Genomic DNA, 12,087 nt, shown 5'->3' with positions numbered 1-12,087 from the left:
CTCGCAAATCCCAATGGCCTCCCATGGTGGAAGAAAATAAATACAAGGGAGCAGGAGATCCTATCAAATTCTTGCTTGAAGAATCCCTCGAGCGACAAAGGAACGCAATGATGGATAATTTTTCCCGGATCCTTCAGCGGCTACCCACAGGCGACACATCTACTTCCAACAACTACTCTATAAGTTCCACACCCTTTAAGGTACAAGTAACTTTGACATTCCCATATTTAAGGGTCAGATAGATGCGAACAGTGTAGATAAATGGTTAAATCTACTAGAAGGATATTTTTTTGTTCATGATTTTTCCATCCAAGAAAATATTACTTTTTCTCTTCTTAAATTTGGCCCTCACATCAAAGACTGGTGGGAAACCTATTGCGAGAAGAAGGATGAAATTACACCCTCACTATTTTCGGTCGCACCCACTTGGGATTTGTTACGGGATGCCATCAAGGAGCAGTAATACCCTGTTCGGAGCTATGAGGATAAATACATAAAGTGGACCACACTACGACAGGAAAGGGACAAAGACATGTTGGAGTTTACCAATGTTTTCCATACCATTTGCACAAAGTTGGGTGTCAAGGATTCTGAGAAACATTTGGTACTCAAGTACCGCGACTGCCTACACATGTACATCCAGGATGAGATGGATTTCCTGGACATGTTCTCGCTTGGCATGACATATTGATACACTTTTAAGATTGAGTAGAAGCTAAAACAAAAAAAACGAGACTTTGGATCTGCAAATCTGAAGTAAGAGAAAGGCGCCCCCAAACCGTAGGGCAAAGGGAAAAGCCAAGGCGGGGAGAACCAAGATAACCCATCAAAATGTAAGAAAGGAATAACACCACGAAGACAAAAAAGGACAAGGGAAAGTGATGAGAGTCCCATAAGAGCTCCACTCACAACACAAGTGAGTGCCGGGCCAAGCGGTTACTGGTGGCTGAGCTGAAGGCTTCTGAGTCCAACACATGTTCCGACTTTGAGTCAGAACCCGACAAGAGGAATGACAAAGGGAAGCATATCATTGATACAAATCCTAATGCCACAATGGCGACCACCACGATCCAGAAGATTGAGCCTGAAGACCCCGAAGAGGGGGAGCGCCTATTCCACTCACATATGCAGGTGAAGGGTTCTCTACTACAGTTCATTGTCGACAACGGGAGCCAAAAGAACCTCATTTTAGTAGAGGTTGTGAAGTGGCTAGGCCTACCAACCACAACACATCCGCAACCATACACCATCGGGTGGCTTCACCAAGGATGATATCTCCGCGTTAGCCAGCAGTGTCACCTTCCCTACAAAATCAAGCCCTTCATAGATGAGGTAATGTGTGAAGTTGCTCCTCTTGAATTTTTTGATGTATTATTAGGAAAACCATACTTATGGAAGTAGCATGATGTATATGAGTCTAGACCTCGCTGAGTTATTATTTCTTTAGGTGCTAAGTTATACAGAATACCAGAGGTGGCCCACCTACCGTCATCTCTTTGATTTCTGCTAAGAAATGCAGTAAGGTCATCTCCCAAATTGGGAAATGTCTTTTCTTTTTTATTCACTCACAAAGTAATGGGAAGGTCATAGCCATGTCCATGGCCCCCGGGAAGGGTTCTTCTAAGAAGCAGAAGTAGGTGGACGCGACCATGGAAGAATACAGGGACATCTTCTCCTCACTCACAGGGGTACCCTTGCATTGTCAGGTCAAACATTCAATCGATTTGACTCCCGGAGCAACTCTTCCCAGTGGGCCAATATATCGTCGCTCCATTATGGAAAAATGAAGAGATCAAGTGGAAAATCCAGGAGTTGTTGAAAAAAGGTCACATCTGACCAAGTTCCTCGCCTTGTGGGAGCCCGATTGTATTGGTACAAAAGAAGGACAGAACCTGGAGGCTATGCATTGATTATCAGGCATTAAAAAAAATCATTGTTAGGAATAGGTATCCAATCCCATAGATTGATAACCTACTAGACCAACTCAATGGGGCCAATTATTTCAGTAAGATTGATTTGAAGTTTGGTTATCACCAGGTTTTAATAGAGCCCATGGATGTATGGAAGGCTGCCTTTAAATCCAAGGAAGGTATTTTTGAATGGTTGGTTATGCCCTTCAAGTTGACAAATGCCCCAACTACTTTTATGAGGCTAAGGCTAATGGATGACATCTTGCAGCCCTTCACCAACTCGTTCGTGGTGGTTTATCTAGACGACATCCTGATCTTCAACAAGACTTGGGAAGAACACCTACAACACATTCGGTAGGTCCTTCAAACCATTCGGCAACAAAAATTGTGTGCCAACTTGGAGAAATGCACCTTTGGCATGAGCCAAGTCCAATACCAGGGTACATCATAGATGAGTGTGGCGTGAATGTGGACCCAACCAAGATCCAAGTCATTCGAGATTGGCTAGCCCCAACCACTCTAATGGAGCTTCGGAGCTTTTTGGACCTTGCAATTTTTTATCAAAGGTTCATGTTGGGATTCTCCCATATCACTTGACCTTTGAGTCAGATTACTAAGGGCGAGGAAAAATCAAATTTTTATTGGTCTGAGTCCCAACAGAAGACATTCGTTGAGTTGAAGTGTCACCTCTATTCTGCACCGGTACTCACACTGCCACACCTGCAACAACCATTTGAAATCAAGACAGACGCCTTAGACTATGCTATTGATGCAGTCCTCACCCAACACGACCATCCAATGGCCTAACATAGTGGGACACTTTACGATACAATTAGTAAGTACCCCACCTATGATAAAGAAATGTATTCCATCGTGCAGGCTTGCCGATAGTGGAAGCACTACATTCTGGGGAAGGAGATGATCATCCACATCGATCACTGACCTCTTCACTTTATATAGACACAGGGGAAGTTGCAAAACGGTTGCTATCAAAAGTGGTCTACATATCTGCAACAATTCCACATGAACATTAAATACAAAAAGGGTAGCATCAATCATGTTGCGGACTGTCTCAGTTGGCCCCCAGTTGCTGCACTGACTACTATTCTCAACTCTTGTGGTCACGAGACCTCTAGATGGCCGCAACTATATAAAAATGATCTAGAGTTTTCCCCCACATACTGGATGCTATTAGGTGGGAAGCAAGTTCCTAATTTCCACCTCCAAGATGCATTATTATATGACCTGGGCCACATTTGTGTTCCTTCAAGCGAGCGTGCCAAACTGATTTTGGAGGTACACTACAGTCGGATCGCAAGAAACTTTTGGGTAGAGAAGATTGTGGTTGTACTACAAAATTACTTCTATTGGCCCAAACTCCGACTGGATGTTGGGAAATATATTAGATCCTGCACTACCCGCACCATCGCCAAGCCATCCATCAAGAGGAAAGGCCTATACACTCTTCTGCATACTCCCAGCCAGTCGTGGCAATCCATCTCCATGGATTATATGTGTAGCATCCCTTCTACCAAACATGGTAATGACTGTGTATTTGTGGTCATGGATAGATTTTCTAAGATGGATATATTGGCGGCTTGCAAGAAGAGTATCACTGCAGAGGACACTGCCAAACTCTTCTTTGAACGAGTATGGGTACATTTTGGTATCCCATAGACCATTATATTAGATCGGGATATCAGGTTCCTGAGCACATTCTGGTCAAGCCTTTGGACACTATTGGACACCAAGCTCACCAAGTCAACTGCCTTCCATCCCCAGACTGATGGCCAGATAGAGGTCATCAATAGGATGATAGTGCACATACTCTGCATGTACAACTCCAAGCATCCTCAAACTTGGGATGAGAGTCTTCCATATGTGCAACATAGTTATAATAGAGCTCTCCATAGCTCAACTAGTCAAAGTCCCTTTCAAGTGGGTCTAGGATTTCAACCATTGTGTTTGATTGATGTTGTCATGTCACACACGTCTACACAGACATAATGCACACATGTATTGTCCGATGCTGATAAAGTAACAAGATTTATTGAATGCATCCAACATATCTTCCAGCAAATTCACGACATCCTAGAGAAGGCAAATGCCAAGTATAAGCAACGAAATGATCAACATTGGGTGCCACACAAGTTTCAAGTCGGCGGAAAAGTTTGGTTGCATTTGTAGAAAGAACGCCTTAATGGACCCCATCAGAAGCTCAGACCACTCTGATATGGCCCTTACACCATTACCAAGGCTATGGGAGACAATGTTTTTGAGCTCAACATTCCTCCATTCCTTGACCTGCACCTAGTGTTCAATGTGGACCGCCTTCAACCATACTTCCCACCATTATTGGACACATCAGACATTGTAGAACAACTCAAAACAATAGTGTTAAACCCACATTACATGGAATAGGCCATAACTGATCGGATTATGGACACATAGGTCAAGAACACTCGCCAACAAAAGATACAACTATATCGGGTTGTCAAAGTTAGCCAACTCATGCACCAAGGCAAGTGGCTCACTAGGGACGAAGTTCAACAGAAGTCCCCCCCATCTCATGGAGGTGCTCAATGTAATGGGGACCATTTCTTCCTAAGGAGGGAGGACTGATCCAGGTGCATGTTGGTGGCCACTTGCCTATTCCACTTGGATCCCCATGTTTTGGGAAGTTTTAGTGTCTACAGATAAACGCTTAAACCCCTAGACTAGTAGCTAAGTCTAGAACAATAGTTTAAAGAGTTCTCTACTTTTCCTATGATTAAAAGATTAAATAAGAGGCAAAGAAGCCTACCTAGCCTTCGCTTTCTCCTTATCTCCCTATAACTCAATAATTTCTAGCCCAGGTGGCCCCTGATCACTTAGATGAGTGGTCTTTTTATAGGTGAATGAAGGAAGTTATGCCATAAATGGTGATAATGAATGCCCTCCCAAACTTAGAATTTAGTTCCATGGAGCAAGGGATAAGGGATTGATGTTCCTTAACTCCCTTCCTCGTCCAAATACGAACCCAAAGGAATGGATAGCCTTGATAAACTTCTAGAGGCATCCAATGGATAAGGAATCTTTCAAACCCTCATGGAACTTCGTTCAAATTCGCCCAGCGCAGGCCAAAGAGGTACCAAGTGCGCTGCATAGCATCCTAACAGTGTATGGTTTGCATTGTAGCGCACCCTAATGAAGGCCTACCTGCGCTAATCTGATTAGAGGCAGTTTCTGGATGATTTTGGTCATGAAACTTCTTGGGAAGCTAGGCATTTTGATGGTTGACTTCTTTAGGGCATGTAACAACTTAATTAGGGTTTGATGGGCCCTAATAGTACTCATCTATAGGTTGGGGTTGATGTGCCCAAATGGATTTGTAACAGTTCCCCCCTAAAGCATGAAGTCGTAAATATGTATGTCGAGTGAAATGCTTTATCATGTGGAGAGGAGGTTTCGAAGTGGAAGGTGACTTGCATCAATTACAATACATATATCATGATAATTTGATTTTTTCTCATGAACTAGGTTAGGGAAGGCATACCCATGCTTATAAACTTTCATTACATGTAAAATATAGTTGTCTATAGATATAGACCCATGAATGGATGACCATGAATTGTAAGGCCATTGTACATTTGATTTAGTACTCCTGAAAATATCACAACCTGGATGGATGAAACTAGATTCGAGGTCTTCAATCTTGTTCAATATTTTGCTCAAGTACAAGTCTAACCATGTGAATAGATGTTCTGAATTCGAACACACAAAGACATCGTCTGATTTCCAGCCAATGATGTAAGCTGTTAATAGACGCGAGAGGAATCACCGATAATGATAATGACCCTCAAGGTACTACAGTACATTTTGCATGGTGTGAATAAATGATTTGATTTCAAACACCATACAATGTCTTTCAGTTGAAAGCCAATGATGTCAACCTATCGCCGGAAGCAAGAAACCTGCCATTGAAGTATGCAAGCCTCAAGGTACTGAATGGGTGTTTCTAAGTCAACTTCTTGGATAATGTGTTGATGTCGACAAGAAGCGACTCGTCGTAGGAGGGCCTTGATGTATCCCACATCAATGACACGAAACGAGGTAAATTTTTTTGGAGGTAAAAAATTTACTGACGACACAAGGTTCAGGAATGGCGGTCATGAAAATGAAGGTTTATGGTATTGCAAAGGATAAAGTTTGAACTGAATGACTTCTCTTGAACATGTCAGCGACACTAAGATGAATTGGTAGCATTGACCCACAAAAAAGTAATGGATGGTATGATAGACCAACGATGTGATAACCATCAAGCTAATGACCCAACCCACATAGTCACGGTGATGAGGTGAAAGTGTCATGTTCAAGAGCGACTTTCTACCATAAAGTTTTCTCAGCTTTTTCCCATTTCCCCAGTCATTGCTGACCAATACCTCTTTATTTTTTATCAATCTTGAGGAGGATAACATATTCTTGTTGTATAATTTCACCTTTCAGGCGAATCCATCACTATTTGATGCTTTAACAAGTCTAGCGAAGGTGAAACTCGGTCTTGTCTAGATGGACAAGTTTGTCGCTATTAGATGTTTTTATGAGTTTAACCATAAAGATAACTCGGTCCTTTCATGTTTAGGGAGTTTGAAAAGGGACGAAAAGGAAACTCCACGAGTTCTTTTTCGTAATTTAATCTCTCAAGTCTGAAAAATCATAAAATAATACAAGAGAGATATCGCTTCCTATCTTTTAATGAGCTAGAAAAGACAAGCGCTCAACAATATTTTCATGTTTAGAGAGTCTGAAAAGAGCTTAAAGAGGACTCCATTTTGAGGAACGAGTGGTTTCTAGGGTAGCAACTGGTTCCGGTGATGTTGGAACTTCTCAAAACATGTTGATTTATGTGAAGAGGTTGGCTAATAAGACCACTCATTGCAACTGTTCCTCAAAAAGGGTAAAACAACCAAGTGAAAGCGTATGATCAACCAAAGAGATGGTGGTGATGGAATGAAACAACCAAGGCTCATCTGATAGAAAAGGTTGATAGAATGGCAATCACAAGGGTTAAAATGGAAATGGGTTCATTTTTACACAAGCTTGAACCATAGGGAACTATGCTTGGATTCGGTTTCATGTTTACACAAGCTTGAAATGAACAAACTATGCTTGAGATTGGTTTACATGCCCCCAACATGATGAAAGGGAGAGTCTCTTGTAACTAGATGGAAGTCACTATGGTGAAGCAGGATGGTTATCCAACACTTTTTGGCTTCATCGACATAGGGACAAAGGTGAATGGGGTGATTCCCTTCACATAACCTACAGGGAAACTTAACTTTACCACTAGGTGCATGCCCCCCAAGCTTCATTACATTCACCTAAGTAGACTACTTGTGGCTATTAAGTGGATGAAATGAAGGTTCATTTACAAGTTCAAGTGAAAGACTCGACTTGGATTTTACGAGATCTAATCAAAGACTCGACTTAGAACTTGGGACCTTGTTTCATTTTTTAATGAGCTTGACGCAAGACAAGGAACTCTACTCATATTCCCTGTTTAATTTTTTAACGAGCTTGAAACAAGACAAGAAACTATGCTCATGGACCTGTTTCATTTTTTAATGAGGTTGACACAGTGAAAGAACTATCCTCATACCCTTGGTTTCATTTTTTAACGACGTTGACACAAGACAAGGAACTATCCACGTATTCCTTGTTTCATTTTTTAACGAGGTTGACACAATAAAAGAACCATCCTCATAGACCCTTGTTTCATTTTTTAACGAGGTTGACACAAGACAAGGAACTATCCTCATACTCATTTCATTTTTTAATGAGGTTGACACAAGACCAGGAACTGTCCTTGTACTCCTTGTTTCATTTTTTAACGAGGTTGACACAAGACCAGGAACTGTCCTCGTATCCTTGGTTTCATTTTTTAATGAGGTAGACATAATAAAAGGAACTATCCTCGTAGGAGTTGTTTCATTTTTTAATGAGGTTGACACAGTAAAAGAACTATCCTCATAGGGGCTGTTTCATTTTTTAATGAGGTTGACACAGTAAAAGAACTATCCTCATATTCCTTGGTTTTATTTTTTAACGGGGTTGGCACAAGACCAGGAACTATCCTCATATGCCTGTTTCATTTTTAACGAGGTTGACACAGTAAAAGAACTATCCTCATATTCCTTGTTACATTTTTTAATGAGGTTGACACAAGACAAGGAACTATCCTCATATTCCTTGGTTTCATTTTTTAACGGGGTTGACACAAGACCAAGAACTGTCCTCGTGGGGCCTGTTTCATTTTTCAATGAGGTTGACATAGTAAAAGAACTATCCTCTTGGGCCTTGTTTCATTTTTTAACGAGGTTGACACAAGAAAATAATTATCCTTGTATCCTTGGTTTCATTTCTTAATGAGGTTGACACAAGACAAGGAACTATCCTCGGGTAACTTTGATCACAACTCATAAGAGGTCATGAAGGAGAGATTTGGTTCCAATGCCCCCAGTACATAATGTACAACATCATTGAATTGATCATCAGTTGATGTAGGTATGGAACAGGTTGCCACATAATTAACTCGTGGTTGGGGATGATACCATTGGTATAAATGGACCATTTAGGGAAGATGGTTGACTGGAAGCCATATTTGGACCGGGAAATGAAAGCTAGTCAATGGTGACAATTTTGCCTTCATGCGGAAAATAATCACTCGAAAGAGTGTTGAAACAATAGCTCCCATGTCTTAAACATAGTCATGCCCTAGAAGTAAATTGTAATCTAATGGGCCTAGGACTACCATCACATTCAGGTAAACGATTTTTTCTCCAAAAGTAATAGGTAACTGAGGGAGGATCCCTAATGGTTGACTAGTTCCTCTGTTAAAAGCCAACAGATTTTGTGTAACATGCACAAGTGGTGGCGAACCAAGTGCTTGCCAAGCAGTTGACGAAAGGATACTCACTGATGCACCTTCATGTATAATTGTGCTCGATACAATCATATTACAAACTTGTACTATGATCTGGAAAGGCACATAGGAAGGAATGTGGAATCTTGCCAGTCGATTCCAATCAAAGGAAGTGACTAGACTACTTGGAGGGGATACCATAGAAACGGGAGGATTAATCCCTTGAGTTAAGAGAGCGGGAGGATTTTCCTCTTGTCTTGATGGAACAGGATGACTACCCCCAAGCTCATTAGAATTTGAAGAAGCAAAAAGAACCTGAGTGGTATCATTTTCACTCTCTTCGGGAAAGGTATGATTAGCTGAAGGTGAAATCGGGTCTTACCTTGACCTGTTGATTTTGGTTGGGTATAGACTCATAGGATTCACTTTCAGGGAGAGTGGTTTTGACCGATGGTTGATTTTGGTCAGTCAGTTCATAAACTAGTGAAGGATTTAGGGATAGTTTCCTGTAACCAGATGGAAGTCGTTGTGGTGAAGCAGGACAGTTATCAACACTTTTTTGGCTTCGTCCAGATAGGGAAAAAGGTGAATGGGGTGATTCCCTTCACATAACCTACACGGAAACTTAACTTTACCCTTGTTTCCATGAACTTTACTACCACTAGTTGATGGTGTGTCACCAACATATATCTCTAGAAATTAATGACACAGGATGATGTAAACGAGAAGACCATTCTTCTAATATATGAGGAATATCAGGACAATTTTGAAGAAGATGGTCTCTCACACAAAGTTTGCATGGATATCGAACTTTGTGAGTCTTGACGGATGGTTTCTCATCAAATGTTGCATTTAGAGCAATGGTTTCTTGGTTTCCCCTTTGCTGAATTTGCTTCTTCTTCTTCTTCTTCTTCCCTTTATTCTTCTTCTTAGCCACCTGGCTACTAGTACCAATACTTTCACCAGGCGAAGAGGAATAAGGGGTGGAAGAAACAAATGAGGAAGAAGTCAAACCGTCAATTTTGGGATCAACTAGAGGTTGATTTTGTCCAGTTGGAGGTGTACTTGATTGTGGAGAAATCACGACATTTTGAACCAAGGAGGTTGAAAACAACCATACTGGCAAGCCAATGGTAAATCCCGGAAGGGACAATGTAGCCATATAAGGAGCACCAATATTTCTAAAAGGAGGAAAAGGACTAGGATTCCCATCAAAAGGAATTCCTTGATCGGTGGACTCCGGATTTGTCGCCATATGTTTCAACCTAAGATCAACTAAGGAGCGAGCGAGGAGGATGTTATCCACAGTCAATTAATTTTATTTTAATCAAAGTAACATAACAAAACAAAAGAGGGATAATCTAGGCAAAAGGTTTACCAAGCAACTGTGAACTGCATAATACCTCATGGCGAACCAAGAAGTACGGGCATGCAATCTCCCCAAATGTTGTTTTTAGTGTATCACAGTGTACAAGGTGGCCGACTCAGTTACTTAATGATGGATAACAACCTAGATTTTTCCTCCCATATATACTCGAAGGTACGTGGAGGCCTAGTTTGTATAAGTGTTGTCTAATGCAAAAACTGCACAGTGAGAACATTCCCATATACTTTACGTACTGTAACACTGCCCTATATACCCGAAGATATCTGGACGAGCTACGATATACTCACATACGTGGAATGAGGTATCGCGCTCGAGATGTATTGCAGAAAAGTTAGCGACAGCTACTTTGGTTTACGACGCTGGAACACGTCTCTAGCCTAGACCTCTAAATGTTTTTCGTTAGGTGACAGTGCTCCATTAGGTAAATTCAGATAAATTTTAAGTTCATATTTTTTAGAATTTTCCTTTCAAGGTTCACCACGTGATGTATGTTTGAAAGTCCTAAAATGAAACTAATATGATAAGCATTCTTTCCATTCAATTTAATAATGAAAAACCTTAGCTAGTAGGGATAGATCAATTAGGTCTTTGACAAAGAGAAAAGAGCACAACTAATGCAATTTCCTTAGCTATTCCTTTCAAGAATTCAAAAACTACAATATGAACGATGCAAGCTTTTCTTTTCAAATCCCTTAATGTTATGATGAACAAAAAAGAAATATGCACACTTGATCAAAAATCTATTTTCATAAAAAATGACGATTTTGCGACAATTTATTTTCAAGGAAAGGAAGAATTTACGACACTTTCAATTCCAAAGAAATGAGGAATTACGACACTTTCAACGAAAAGACTAATCATTTTCACACATCAACCATTCGATCTTTCAAGAATGAAGATTTGACGACAACTCAATTTTTGAAGGAAAAGACGATTTTATGACACTTTCTTTCACTAAAGATCAATCGATCAAAAAACCAACTTTAGACTATAGATTGGAAATGATAAAGTGAATACATAAGAAACATTTATAAATCCTAGTCTAAGTAGGGCTAGGTAAGGAGGTGAAACACTATTTTCAGAAACAAAACATCATTGACATTCAAAAATCATTCAAATAGGAGAAAATTGGCTCAAAAACTTCAGCTCCTAGATGGGAAATTGACCCTCAAGGGATCAACACAGAAGCGGTGAGAGACAGTGCGCTGAAGCGCACTGGGTCTATGCAAGAAGTGCACTGCAACACACTATGTCCTTCATTCGACTATGCTGGTGACAGTAAGAAAATTTGAAGACAATTTGGCACAGTTTCGGCTCAATTTTCAATGACAGAACACTGAAATTCAATGAACGGCCACAACTATAGTATGTAGAAATGTATTATGAGGCTGATAAGCCACTAGGATGGATGATCGCTCCCTAGTGGAGTCGCTAATTTTTCTTGGGAAGTTTTAGTGTCTACAGATAAATGCTTAAACCCCTAGACTAGTACCTAAGTCTAGAACAATAGTTTAAAGAGTTCTCTACTTTCCCTATGATCAACAGATTAAATAAGAGGCAAAGAAGCCTACCTGAAGCCTTCGCTTGCTCCTTATCTCCCTATAATAGTATAATTCAATAATTTCTAGCCCAGCCAGCCCCTGATCACTTAGATGAGTGGTCTTTTTATAGGTGAATGAAGGAATTTATGCCATAAATGGTGATAATGAATGCCCTCCCAAACTTATAATTTAGTTCAATGGAGGAAGGGATAAGGCATTGATCTTCCTTAACTCCCTTCCTCATCCAAATATGAACCCAAAGGAGTGGATAGCCTTGAGAAACTTCTAAAGGCATCCAATGGATAAGGAATCTTTCAAACCCTCATAGAAATTCGTTCAAATTCGCCC

Source organism: Pinus tabuliformis, chromosome 2_2, assembly GCF_031772625.1.
Source record: "Pinus tabuliformis cultivar Carrire ecotype Pingquan chromosome 2_2, CPIR1, whole genome shotgun sequence".
Lineage (NCBI taxonomy): Eukaryota > Viridiplantae > Streptophyta > Pinopsida > Pinales > Pinaceae > Pinus > Pinus tabuliformis.
Note: the sequence above shows the minus strand (reverse complement) of the source record.